At 43.7% G+C, this 15,059-nt stretch overlaps 1 protein-coding gene across 4 annotated transcripts in view; it reads left to right on the top strand.

The window, feature by feature from the left end:
- The window catches only part of LOC112668863 (cystatin-9-like), a 1,128,704-nt gene that overhangs the window by 4,979 nt on the left and 1,108,666 nt on the right, over positions 1–15,059 (top strand). The window lies entirely within an intron of this gene.

Here is a 15,059-nt window from a genome sequence, read left to right as displayed (position 1 = left end):
AGCCCCTGCCCTGTCTACCTACTCCTCAGGTACCCAGCATTCCGGTTCCTCTGCACAGACCAGCCTTGCGCTGATGTGCTCCACATCAACCGAATTGCAGAGGTAGCACTCCTAGCCCACTTCTTTTGTGTTATAACATTCTTGAGGATGAAGGCAGTTGCTTGTATGGCTTATTCATTCCTTTTCTTGGGGGAATATTCCATTCTATGAAGAGACCATGTTTTGTTTGTTCATTTACTTGTTGATGTACAATGACATTTTTTCCAGGTTTTGCTGTCATGAAAAATGTTGCTATAAATGTTCTTGTACAATTTGTTCATGTTGTGGGCTTATGTTTTCATTTCCCTTGGCGGGGGGGGGGGGGCATTGTTGAATCATTGGGTTTAGATTCATAAAAAAAACTGCCAGACTGTTCTCCAAAGTGGCTGTCCCATTGTTCATTCCCAAGAAGGGCATATGATTTCCTGGTGTTCCACATCCTCACCAGCACTTGATACTATCAGTCTTTGTAATCTTAGCCAGTTTGGTGGATACAGAACAGCATCTCAATGTGGTTATAATTTGCATTTTTCTGATAACTAATGGTGTTGAACATCTTATGCTTATTCCATGGATCTTATTTTATGAAGCATTTGTTCATGTTTTTTTCTCATTTTGAAATTGGATTGTCTTTTTGTTATTGATTTGTATTTCTTTTTTTTTTAAGATTTTATTTATTTATTCATGAGAGACACACACACACAGAGAGAGAGAGAGAGACAGAGACACAGGCAGAAGGAGAAGCAGGCTCCTCAAGAAGCCCAATGTGGGACTCGATCCCAGGACCCTGAGATCACTCCCTGAGCCTAAAGCAGACACTTAACCACTGAGCCACCCAATACAATTGATTTGTATTTCTTTATATATTTGGGATATAAATCATTTATCACATATACATACTACATAGTTTCCTCCTAATCTGTGGATTCTCTTTTCATTATATAAGTGATGTCTTCATAAATTAAAGTTTTTAATTTTGATGACTTCATTCTCCTTTTATGATTGAGGTGTAGTTAGGCTTTGGAACTGGGATTATAACTTTAGGATTTTAAATTATTCTTATCACACACACAGAGACACTCCTCACCCCAAGGTAATCTGTGTTGGCAGCTTCCTATGCATGCTCCCACATCTGTCTCTGTACTCCTACAAACATATACATATGCATGAGATTTTTTTTTTAACTTAAATGGGAGCACACTATGGATATAGGAAACTATTCTTTTTGTATAACAGTACATTGACTAACAGGTACATGAAAAGAATGGCTATTCCAAAAAGGACAAGAAATAACAAGTGTTAGTGAGGATGTGGTGAAGAGGAAACCCTTGCTCACTGTTGGTTTAACTGTAAATTGGTGTGCCACTATGGAAAATGTACTTGAAGTTCCTCAAAAAATTAAAAGCAGAACTACCATATGACCCCGCAATTTCACTTCTGGGTATTTATCTGAAGAAAACGAAAACACTAACTCAAAAAGATATCTGCCCCCCACCCACGCTCACTGTACTGTTACTCATAATAGCCAGACATGGAAGCAACCCAAGTGTGCATTGATAGATAAATGGATAAAGAAGATGTGGTATATACATACACATGGTGGAATATTACTAAGCCACGAGGAAGAAGGAAATCTTGCCACTGGTGACAACATGGATGGTCTTTAATGCTAAATGAAATAAGGCAGTGAAAGCAAATACTGTCCGATTTCACTTATATGTAAAATCTAAAAGGACAAATAAAAGGTAAGCCAAGCTCATAGAAGCAGAGAACAGATTGGTGGTTATCAGAGGTGATGCTCAGGGGAGAGAAATGGGTAAAAGGGATCAAAAGATTAAAAAAAGAAAGGCTAAGGCTAGCATACATATCACAGAACTGAAAGGGTTGGTGAGAGCTCAAATGTTTGGTTGATTCTCCACCAGATGATGCACTGTGTTTTATTTTTCACTATTTTGATGAACATTTGACCTTTTTTTTTTAACCTGTACCAGGAAAAACTGAATTGTGACTTATATTTTATGATTCAGAAACTGATTTCACATGCAGTGTTAAAGTTCATATATTATGGAATTTGACACACACACTGAAGAACATCCAAAAACATGTGCAATTAGTGAAGAGTGAAAGCACAGTAAGCACTTAGCAACTAAGACTGATGCCAGGCCGAGAGCAGACATTGCCAGGTCCCCTGTGTGCCTCTGCATATCATATCTGCTCCACGATGGCCCCTATACAAAAATATCAGAAACAAAAACATGACTTTTTTCTCCCACCATTTTGTTATGCTGTTTTAAATTATATTCAAGGCTGTGCCTCTTTAGATACATTTATGTTAAAACACAGACATAGGAAATGGAAATTACAGACAAAATAAAGTGCAACAAACAAAGACAAAGCAGACATGAGTTAATCCACGGAGGCCAGAGGCCAGAGGCAGAGATCGGAGTCTTTCTTTTTGGGTTGCTACTTAATATTCCAGAGAACGAATATGCCACAGCTGATTTAACCACTTTTCTGTTTAACAAGTTCTGCTTCTTTCTTCCACTGGACATTCGGTGGTTTCCAGTGTTAGCTGTCTCGCACAGGGCTGGAAAACAAGCACACAAAGCAAGCTGACCAACACGGTGAACACACAGCTCTGCAAAGCCTGTGGGATGAATTCCAGCAGGAGATGGTTGGGTCATGGAGTGTGTATATTTTGAAACTTAACAGCAGCTGCAGATTTCTTCCTCAAAAGGCCTAGGAGTTCACAAGCCACGGGTGAAGGTTTGTGTCCCTGTGACTGCAAGCACTGGGTGCTGTTGCTTAACCCATTTCTTGACCTTGTAGGTAATAAGATTCTTCTCTCACTGCAGCCCAACCATGCTGTTCTATTGACTCATTTTAAAAACTGATTTTTAAAATTTATCTACGTGACTTTTTTTATTCTGTTCAGAAATGGTTTTCTTTTTTTAATCTTCCCTTTTTCTCTCTAGTGTTCTCTTGCTCTTCATCTTGTCATTCCTCAAATGACATGTTCCAGACATGTTTCAAACAAGTCCCAGGATATCCTCAGTTCTCAATTACTTATTTCTCATGTGTGATCTCTGCCAGTCCTCGAGCCTTGCATGCAGTGCATCGTGCCCCCTGGTGAGCTCCGGGGGACTCAGTGTCAGAGTTTCTTGATAAAAATTTTTATCACGGCCTGCTTTGCAGGAATTGGGTCCAAGTGTTGTGAATGCATTTTCTGTTTTGAGGACTGAACCTGGCTGGGATCAAATGCATCTTGATTGAATCTGAGCCTCCCTGCATGGAGGCTGAGCTGGTTTCTGAGCATTTGTCCTCATCGCTGGATGAGTTGCTGGAGAGCTGGGCTCCTGGCCTCTCTGGAAGCACACCACCCACCTCAGTGCTGTGCTCTTTCAGCCAGTACCAGCAGGGTCTCTGTGTCCTGCAGAGGGGACGGATGGACCCTTTGAAAGATAACAGGTGGGTGGCCAGAGCTGGGCCACAGAGACAGCAAAGGCCTGGCTGTTAGAAGGAAAAATGCTTCTGTAAAGAGGGGAGGTGACACTTTGGTGTCCCTTCATTACCTTGCTGGACCAGCTGCCCTAGAGTCATTATGGATTGGCTAAAGTCATGCAAGGGGACGGGCTTTTCTAAATGCTGCCACTCTTGGAGACTTGTGGCATTTGTTTTGTTGCAGAGCCTCTTCGGGAATACAGGGGTTACTGTGACCCAGCACCTGCCCTGTGTTGATGTACTGGTGCCATGGAGCTGGCTCCTGAGATCCATCATGTCCAGGGCCTGGCAGACTGCGCATGGAGGATTGGCTCCTGTACACAAAGAAGAGACAGACCACAAGGCAGGGAGACGAGTGAGGAGTCTACTCTCTAAAAGATCTGAGGCTGGCTTGAAGCAAAGTTCACTGGTAGAAAATGGGTTTCGGAGTGAAGCCAGCCATGCTTCATCCATTCCTTGGTCATCTGCTCTACCAGTGTTTACTGAGCACCTACTGAGTGCTCCAGAAAGTGATAAGCATGGGTAGGCCTAGAGTCTGACAGGAGCATGGGTGAAATCCAGGTCTGCCACCTACTCAGGATGTGCTTCAACCTCAGTTTCCTTATTTGTAAAGCCAGCCTGTAAGTTGTAATAATGTAGGAGGCCATTGAGATCCTATCAATAACTTCTCTAGGGCTCATCTGTGCTAGAGTCTGTTCTCAAGGAACCCACAGGACCTGGGGGTGGCTGAACTGCAGGTCGACAAGAATGTGTCAGAAACCCCCTGCCCTCAGAGCGGCAGGCATACAGCTCCTTCTGAGGGACCAACTTTCTATTAATGGGCAGGAGCTCCTGTATATCAGGGGAGTTATGACTGAAAGAGGCCTCAGAGTTCACGTAAATGTTCCCACATTTTGAGCCAAGATGTTCCTGTTTTGACTTGAGATGGCAAAGGGGGCTACATTTGGGGCAGTGCTGACCTCTGCCTTTCTGGGAGCTGGTTCTCTGGACGTCCCAGACTCCAGGCTACACCTGTGAGAACCAACTGTGCGGGGGCAGGCTGCCTCTGCCACCATCGTGGAAATGGGTGGGAGGGGGTTGATCTGGCTCCTTGAGTTGTGAGAACCTCGGGGCTGTTCGGAAGCAGGACTACTGAGGACAAACATTCACTGCCTTGGAGAGAGATAAGACAAATAGATTAATGCAACAGAGTAGGGACCCCAGAAACAGACCCACATAAATACAGTCAGCTGGTCTTTGACAGCAGGGCAGGGGTGATGCAATGAGGCAAAGACAGTCTCTCTAGCAACTAGTGCTGGGACAACCGAACGTCAATATGCAAATAAATAAATCTAGACACAGACTTTGTGTCCTACACCAAAGTTAACTGAGAGTGGATCACAGATCTCAATGTACAACAAAAAACTACAACAATCCTAGAAGGTGCCATAGAAAACCCAGACGACCTTGGGTCTGGTGATGACTTCCTAGATACAACACTGAAGAAATGATCCATGAAAGAAAGAATTGGTAAGGTGGACTTCACTAAAACTAGAATCTTCTGCTCTGTGAAAGACATCATGAAGAGAATGAGAAAAGAAGCCATAGACTAGGAGAAAATATTTGCAAACGACATATATGATAAAAGACTATTATCCAAAATGTGCAAAGAGCTCCTCCAACTCAACAATAAGACAACAAATAGCCCCATTAAAAAATGGGCCAACAGACACATCTCAGCAAAGATGTACTGATGCCAAACAAGCACATGAAAAGATGCTCTGCATTATGCTCACCAGGGAAATGGTGAACATAACAGGTAAAACAGCAATGGGGGACGCCTGAGTGACTCAGCAATTTAACACCTGCCTTCGGCCCAGGGCATGATCCTGGGGTCTTGGGATCGAGTCACACATTGGGCTCTCCGCATGGAGCCTGCTTCTTCTTCTGCCTGTGTCTGCCTCCCTCTTTGTGTCTCTCATGAATAAATAAATAAAATCTTAAAAACAAAAACAGCAACAACAATGGGATACTACTGCACTCCTATTCGAATGGTCAAAACCTAGTAGACAGACAGCACCAAGCACTGCAAGGACATGGGGCAACAGGAACTCTCACGCAGTGCTCAGGGGGAATGCAAAATGGTGCAGCCACATTGGAAGGCAATTTGGCAGTTTCTTACGAAACTAGAGATATTTTTTACCATATGATCAATTGTGCTCCTTGGTACTTATGAAGTTAAAAGCTTTTGTCTGCACAAAAACCTGCACATGGATGTTTTGAGCAGCTTTATTCATCATTGTCAGATCTTTGAAGCAGCCACGATGTCCTTCAGTAGGTAAACCCATAAATGAACCGTGGCACATTCAGATGATGGAATATTACTCAGCAATAAAAAGAAATGAGCTACCGAGACATGGAGGAACCTCAGATGCATATTATTGTGGAAAAGGCAAAACTATAGAGGCAGTAAAGGATCAGTGGTTGTCAAGGATGGGATGGGGGAAGGAGGGATGAATAGAAACACAGAGGACTTTTAGGGCAGTGTAATCACTCCACCTGATGCTATAATGATGGCTGTTTGTCATTATATGTTTGTGTAAAACCATGGAATATGCAACACTGTGGGTGAACTATGATGCAAACCCTTTGGGTGGGGGGATGTTATATGTGTGTGGGTACAGGGCGTATTTGGAAAATCTCTGTATTTACTTTCAATTTTGCTGCTTTAAAGAAATAAAGTCTTTAGGGATACCTGGGTGGCTTAGTGGTTGAGCGTCTGTCTTTGGCTCACGGCTGATCCTGGGGTCCTGGGATCGAGTCCCACATTGGGCTCCCCGCGTGGAGCCTGCTTCTCCCTCTGCCTGTGTCTCTGTCTCTCTCTGTGTGTTTCTCATGAATAAGTAAAATCTTAAAAAAAAGAAATAAAGTCTTTAAATAACTTTAAATAAAGTCTTTAAAAACTTTGTTGGTTCACTACCCCCAGGTATTATTCCTATTGAATTATGGCCATTGCTGATGTTGTGAGAGCTCAGCCTGGTGGCTTTGCTCTCACTCCTACCCTTGAGGATGAGGCTGTTTTCTGAAAATGTCTGGAGTGATTGGAGAGTCTCGGAGTGTCCAGTTGGCAGGCAGTTCAGGATGGGGGGCTGCTGGCTGGTGAGGGCTGCCCTCTGGGGCTTCCAGCAGACAGGACTGAACCTGGGGCCGGTTTGAATGAAAGGTGAGTTTGGCAAACTCATTTCGGATGGAACAAGGTTTTTCTGGGGCTGGCCCAGGACAAGCTTTCTCCAGATTGCCGCCGGGGCTCTCTCCTCTTGCATGCCCCTTGCCAGCCCTGGTGGAGACTAGTGGAGGCAGGTGGCTGGACTGAGTAGCTGGAGTGGGTGGTAGGGCAGCCCATTCTCTAGCACCTCCCATGGGTCCCTGAGGCAGGCATTAGGGGAGTGGACAGCAGGCATTCTGCCATCCTGGGATGGATCTGGGGTCAAACAGTTTACGGCAGCTGTTGACCGTCGCTCCTCAGACCAGTGTTAGCAGCTCCTGGGAGCTGGTCAGAAATGCGAATTCTGGGCCTACCCCAGGCCTACTGATCAAACAGTTTGGGAGTGGGCCTGCTGTCCTGGGGATACTGATGACCCTGGTTCAAGTTTACTCGGCTGTGAACCAAGCAAGGGTGGGTGGGGCCTTGGCGCCAAATCTGGCCGGGCCTGTTTCCCCCCCACCCCCCAGTTTTTTTTAGAAAGGCAGAGAAATAGTGGTGGAGGGGCAGAGGGAGAGGGAGAGAGAGACTGTTAAGCAGGCTCCATGCCCAGCTCCGTGCTGGGCATGGAGCGCTACACAGGGCTCCATCTCACAACTGAAGATCATGACCTGAGCTGAATCAAAAGTCAGACGCTGAACCAAATGAGCCACCCAGGTGCCCAGGCTGAGGCTGTCTTGCAAATAAAATGTTATTGGGACACAGCCACCCCACTCATTCACGGTCATCTGCTGCCACTTGCACTCTTCAGCAGCAGAGTGGTTGTGACACAGCCCCATGTGGCTCACAACACTAAAATATTTATTCTCTGGTCCTTTACAGAAGAGCATGGCTGACCCTCGGTCCCAGCCTAAGCTGTACATCAGGATCACCTGGTCAGTGAAAAACCACCGAAGTCAGGGCTGCAGCCCGGAGATTCCGATTGGGTTGGTTTGAAGGTGCCCTGGCTGCTAGGATTTTGCAAAGCTCCCCAGCTGATTTAATGTGCAGCTATGTTTGTGAGACCCGTGGCTTCAGACCAGCATTTGCTTTTGAGGTTTGCAATCTGCTCAGCCTTTCTCAGCCAGCTTTGCTCACATCCCGTCCCCAGCCAGTTCTCTGGGGGAACAGAGGTTCCTTCTCAGGGCTGTTCCAGTGCCCTACACTTAAGTGTAGTAAGTGCTGGGCTCCACGCTCTGGGCTCCAGCAGTGTGCGCACTCATGGAAGTGTTTGAGTAGTTCTTCTATGGGAAGGGCCACCTTTGCAGCTGCCAGCCTGTGTCTGGGCCAAATGTCTCTGTTTAACGTGCAGAAGGGCTGGCTTGACCGCAGCGTTGTGCTGATGGAAGCATGGTAATTGGACGTGCTTCTGCTCAAGGGTTCCAGCACACAGGGAACAGCAGCACACTAGAGGCCAGGAGGCCCCAGATCTGGGGCCAGGTCACCATTTAGCAGCTGGGGAAACTGGGCAGGTGGCTCCCGGGCCCAGCTTTTACACAGGTGCTGAATGCAACAGGTCATCCACAGGAATTTACCATTTCTCATGCTCTATTAGTTGATATTCACACTTACCTACTTTTAAAATAAAAAATAAAATATCCTTTTTATTGTGTTGACAGAAGAAAAGCACTCAGTGCATGAAACTTAAAAACTAAAATTGAGATCAAATAAATCATTCACCACCCAGAGAAAATCCCTGTTAGCATGTTGCTATATGTCCTCCTAGTCCTTATTTAAAAATTGAACTCTACAAAATTCATTTACTTTGCAACATCTCCGCGAGGGGTTGGTGGGAGTAGACAATGCCATCTTAGCAGGCTGAAGAGAGTCGGCCCTACGGGTGAAGGTGAAGGTGAAATGTGATATAAAATCATTTATCTGTGATCTAACCTCCCCTGAAGACTTGCCAGAGTTTGGCCTCTGGGCTAGGCCAAGGAGTGTGCATCACTAACCAGCCCCTGGTCTGTTGACCACGTTTGAGTACAGGGACTAGAGAATCGAGAAAATCCAGCTGAACTATGTGCTGTAGGCTCTCATGGTGCTATGGTGTGGGATGGGAGGGAGTTCATGTCTCCCTAAATGTCTGCTCTAGACCTTTCAATATAGAATTTGCAAAACTATGTATTATTAGGACAAATGTTCCATGTAAGAATTTAATGGTTTTCTAACTAGAATACTGGCTCTCTGGGAAAACCTTTTCCTTGTCAAGGATAGACCTATGAGGCTGCTCACTCTGAAGCATCTTCTAGCTTCTAGGGTGCCTGTTTTCCCACTTCCATGGGGAAGTGCACCTGTGCCCCCCACTGGGCAGGCAGACCTGCTTTCTCTCCCCATGGGCCTTCACGTAGCCGCTGATCTCCAGGGAGGAAGAAGTAGCGCGCTTGCAAAAAAGAAGCTGGGGTTTTCAGGCTTGAAAAAGCAGGAGGGGATTATAGACAGGTGAGTTGGCTGCCACACCGAAAGGCCTCACCCCCAGCAAGCAGCTGAGCTGTGTACCCCCTGTGCAGCTGACCTGACCGCTGGCCTGAGGGGGATCCTGCTAGTTGCCCCGGTGGGAGAATGAGCTCTGGAGGTGAAGTGCAGGACGGCTTCACAAACAGGGTCGAAAATGTCTTTTCCTCCAGCAACATACATTTTCCCAGAAAACATAATTATGCTGCCAAAACAACTCCAAGCAGTTTGAGGATAAGAGCACCACAAAATGGAATGAGGCTGTTGGTTTTATCTAAGAAAAATCTGAAGAATCCAAAATGACTTAATGGCACAGCTATTAAACAGCTCCCAAATCTGGGAAGTCAGAGCTATTTTGTTGCTAATAATTCCTTTCAGCGCCCTGAGCCCCCTTCCTCATTGCAGGTGGCATGTGTGAGGTTGGGCTGCCTTTTCTCCAGTAGCCTAATGGTGACCACTTGTGGCCTGGCTGAGGGAGCATGACTGGGTTGACACAGCAGCTTCCCTGGGAGGGAATCTGCCCTGAGGCGGTGCTCCTGGTCTGGGGGAGCAGGTTCTGTTCCCCAAGGACCCTGCATCACTGAGGTCCTCCTGGCCAGTCCAAGCAGGGGCCTCTGCTAGGAGAAAGAAATTTAATATGGAAGACAAATGGGTCTTGGAGTCAGCTGTACCTTGATTTGAACACAGACCTCTTCATTTTCTGACATGGTGACCTCAGACAACGTACATGACCCCCTTAGGTGAGGCTTGCAGAGCTGGGGAGCTGTTGGATGCTGGGGGCATCCAACAAGGACGTGGGCAAATATGCCTGAGGCCAGACAAGAGAGGACAGCAATTTACCCCAGAAGCACCAGGCTTCAGTGTCCAGTTAAGCCAAGCCCCAGGCTTTCTTCATCCTCTTCTGAGTGGGCCCTGGGGCCTGGACACAGAGATGGCATAGTGCCGGGATCCTTCTGGAGCCTATTGTGTTTTTGTTCATCAGTTTGTAACAAGTACACCCACCATGTTCATCATTTTATCAGCGCTTTCAATAAATAAGAAACTTATGAGTGCATCCCTCTGGTTTTCCCAGGATGGAAGCCATAATACTACCTTTACACCATTATATTTAGGAGGGTTGACCATATTCCTAAAACTCAACACTGGGTGAAAATTAGTAAGTCTGCTGGGAGTTGGATCTGAAGGTGCCCGACTGCCTCCTGTCATTCCACTTTACACTATGGACTTCCGCTTTTCCTAGTTCTAACGTGGTGCCTTCTTTTTTGGGGATTTTCTTTCTAGCTCATAACTTTTAGGACAGTCTTTGGCTCTAGGGAAGAGGGATCAACCATTATGGAGGGATTATAAACCTAACAGATTTTATTCTTTACAACTGGTACTAATTTTTAAGATTATAAAATCTCATGTCTTGTATAATGAACTGTACTTTTCTACGAAGTCATGAAGATACTTCTGTGTCAGCTCCTAAAATCATAATGGTGTCACTTTTACATTTAGATCTTCATCCATCTGGTTTTGTGTATGTCAGGAGGTATGCCCCATTTTTGCTCTTTTTTCGTGGTACTCACCAGTTGCCCTGGGCTCTTTTCTCTCTCCACTGGTCTGAAATGCTGCCTTTGCCCTGTGTTAAGCTGTATGTACATGAAGCTTGTTTCTGGATTTCAGTTTCTTCTGTTGCCTATTGTTTATCCTGTGCAAACTATTCTGGCTTTATGGTAAGTCTGACACATAGAAGAGTGAGCCTTTCCTTGAGCCTTCCTTCTTTGGGACCATCTGGGCTCTGCCAAGTTCTTTGCCCTTCACGTACATTTTAGGATCAACGTGCCAATTTCCACAAACAATTTTACAGAGATTTTTATTGGGTTGCATTACATCAGATGATGGGTGTGGAGGACTGATGTCGTGACAAGATAGACTTCCAGTGTGTAGTTTTCCATTTACTTAGATCTCCTTGAGTGTCAGTCTCATGCATTTTTCTCACTCATAAAGTCTCATATACCTTTTGTTAGACTTATTCCTACATGCCTTTAAAAAATTTAACTAATCTCTAATAGTGTAACTTATTTTTCAAATTATTTCTCTAACTTTTTCTGGGCTGTAGAATGCAATTGATTTTTTTTTTAATTTTTTTTTTTTTTTTTATTTATGATAGTCACAGAGAGAGAAATAGAGAGAGGCAGAGACATAGGCAGAGGGAGAAGCAGGCTCCATGCACCGGGAGCCCGATGTGGGATTCGATCCCGGGTCTCCAGGATCGCGCCCTGGGCCAAAAGCAGGCGCCAAACCGCTGCGCCACCCAGGGATCCCTGCAATTGATTTTTGAATGCAATATTCTTATCTAGGAGCCCTGCTAAACTCGAATTCTAATCATTTGCTTGTCATTTCTCTTTTTTCTAGGGTTTTTTTAATGTATAAAAATCAGTTATAAATAACACATTTATTTCCTCCTTTCAAATTCTTATATATTTTAAAAAGAATTTTAAAAAAGGGAAAGCACGTCCAGCTTGATGTTGAATAGAAGTTGTGTACATAACAGACATTTCTCCAAAGAAGACACACACATGGCCAACAAGCACATGAAAAAATGCTCTGCCTTACTTGCCATCAGGGAAATACAAATCAAAACCATAATGAGATACTATCTCACAACTGTCAGAATGGCTAAAAATAAGACAGGAAACAAATGTTGGAGAGGATGTGGAGAAGGAACTCTCTTGCACTGTTGGTGGGAATGTGAACTGGTGCAGCCACTCTGGAAAACTGTATGGAGGTTCCTCAAGGAGTTAAAAATAGACCTGCCCTACGACCCAGCAATTGCACTGTTGGGGATTTACCCCAAAGATACAGATGCAGTGAAAAACTGAGACACCTGCACCCCAGTGTTCATAGCAGCAATGCCCACAATAGCCAAACTGTGGAAGAAGCCTCAGTGTCCATCGAAAGACAAATGGATAAAGAAGATGTGGTCTATATGTACAATGGAATATTACTCAGCCATTAGAAAGGACGAATACCCACCATTTGCTTCAACATGGATGGAACTGGAGGGTATTATATGCTGAGCAAAATCAGTCAATCGGAGAAGGACAATTATCATATGGTTTCACTCGTACGGGGAATATAAGAAATAGTGAAACGGATTATAAGGGAAAGGGAAACTGAGTGGGAAAAATTAGAGAGGGAGACAAATTCCTAATTCTGGGAAACAAATAAAGGGTGCGGAACGGGAGGTGAGTGGGGGGATGGGGTGACTGCAGGATGGGCACGGAGGAGAGCACTTGATGTGATGAGCACTGGGTGTTATGTGTTGGCAAGTTGAATTTAAATAAACAAAATAAAATAAAAAAGAAGTCGTGTACATAGATGTTCCTGTCATGTTTTGATTTTAAAGGAGAATTTTTAAAAAATTTTTGTATAATTTTTTATTGGAGTTCGATTTGCCGACATATAGTTAAATACCCAAGGCATGTGTCATTTGTGTTTTCATGTCATCTGCAAAGAGGGAGAGTTTGAGTTCTTCTTTGCCAATTTGAAGGCCTTTAATTTTTTTGTTGTCTGATTGCTGAGGCTAGGACTTCCAGTACTATGTTGAATAGCAGTGGGAGAGTGGACATCCCTGTCGTGTTCCTGATCTTAGGGGAAAGGCTCCCAATGTTTCCTCATTGAGAATGATATTTGCTGTGGGCTTTTCGTAGATGGCTTTTAAGATGCTGAGGAATGTTCCCTCTTTCCCTACACTCTGAAGAGTTTTGATCAGGAATGGATGCTGTATTTTGTCAAATGCTTTCTCTGCATCTATTGAGAGGATCATATGGTTCTTGTTTTTTCTCTTGTTGTTATGATCTATCACCTTGATTGTTTTTCAAGTGCTGAACCATCCTTGCATCCCGGGGATAAACCCCACTCAGTCATGGTGAATAATCTTATTGTACTGTTGGATCCTATTGGCTAGTAATCTTGTTGAGAATTTTTGCATCTTTGTTCATTAGGGAGATTGGTCTATAATTCTGCTTTTTGGTGGAGTCTTTGTCTGGTTTTGGAATTAAGGTGATGCTGGCCTCATAAAACGAGTTTGGAAGTATTCCATCCCTTTCTATCCTTTGGAACAGCTTTAGAAGAATAGGTATTATTTCTTCTTTAAATGTTTGATAGAAATCCCCTGGGAAGCCATCTGGCCCTGGACTTTTGTGTCTTTGGAGATTTTTTGATGACTGTGTCAATTTCCTCCCTGGTTATTGGCCTGTTCAGGTTTTCTATTTCTTCCTTTTCCAGTTTTGGTAATTTGTGGTTCTCCAGAAATACATCCATTTCTTCTAGATTGCCTAACTTATTACCATATAGCTGCAAGTAATGCATTTTTAAAATCGTTTGTATTTCCTTGGTATTGGTGGTGGTTTCTCCTCTTTCATTCATGATTTTATTAATTTGAGTCTTTTTTCTTTTTAATAAGGCTGGCTAATGGTTTATCTATCTTATTAATTCTTTAAAAGAACCAATTCCTGGTTTTGTTCATCTGTTCAACAGTTCTTCTGGTCTCTATTTCATTGAGTTCTGCTCAAATCTTTATTATCTTTCTTCTTCTGCTTGGAGTAGGCTTTATTTGCTGTTCTTTCTCCAGTTCCTTTAGGTGCAAGGTTAGCTTGTGTATTTGAGTTTTTTCCAATTTTTTGAGGGATGCTTCTATTGCAATGTATTTCCCTCTTAGGACTGCTTTTGCTATATCCCAAAGATTTTGAATGGTTGTATCTTCATTTTCATTAGTTTCCATGAATCTTTTTAATTCTTCTCTGATTTCATGGCTGACTTATTCACCTCTTTAGTAGGATGCTCTTTAACCTCCATGTGTTTGAATTTCTTCCAAATTTCTTCTTGTGATTGAGTTCTAGTTTCAAAGCATTGTGGTCTGAAAATATGCAGGAGATAATCCCAATCTTTTGGTATCAATTGAGACCTGATTTGTGACCCAGTATGTGGTCTATCCTGGGAAAAGTTCCATGTGCACTTGAGAAGAATGTGTATTCAGTTTCATTCGGATGCAAAGTTCTGTATATATATCGGTGAAATCCATCTGGTCCAGTGTATCATTTAAAGCCCTTGTTTCTTTGGTGATGTTGTGCTTAGAAGATCTGTCATTTGCAGGAAGTGCCGTGTTGAAGTCTCCTATGTTAGTGTATTATTATCTAAGTATATCTTTACTTTGGTTATTAATTGATTGATATACTTAGCAGCTCCCACATCAGGGACATAAATATTCATGATTGTCCAGTCTTCTTGTTCTATAGACCCTTTAAGTATGATATAGTGTCCCTCTTCATCTCTTACTCCAGTCTCTGGGGTAAACTTTAATTTATCTGATATCATTGCTACCCCAGCTTTCTTTTCAGGACCATTTGAATGGTAAATGGTTCTCCAGTCTTTCAGTTTCAGGTTGTAGGTGCCTTTAGGTCTCAAATGAGTCTCTTGTAGACAGCAAACAGTGGGGTCTTGCTTTTTTACCCAGTCTGAAACCCTGCATCTTTTGATGGGATCATTTAACCCATTCACATTCAAAGTTACTATTGAAGGATATGAGTTTAGTGTCATTGTAATACCTATTCAGTCCCTGTTTTTGTGGATTATTTCTTTGGGCTTTCCCTTTCTTTTACAAGGTCCCCCTTAATATCTCTTGCAGAGCTGGTTTGGTGGTCACATATTCTTTCAGTTTTTGCCTATCTTGGAAGCTCTTTATCTCTCCTTCTGAATGAGAGCCTTGTTGGATAAAGTATTCTTGGCTGCAAGTTCTCATTTAGGACCCTGAATATATCCTGCCAGCCCTTTCTGGCCTGTCAGGTCTCTGTGGAGAGGTCTG

This window comes from Canis lupus, chromosome 23 (genome assembly GCF_003254725.2).
Source record: "Canis lupus dingo isolate Sandy chromosome 23, ASM325472v2, whole genome shotgun sequence".
Taxonomy (NCBI): Eukaryota; Metazoa; Chordata; class Mammalia; order Carnivora; family Canidae; genus Canis; species Canis lupus.
This window is presented reverse-complemented; position numbering and strand designations above follow the sequence as displayed.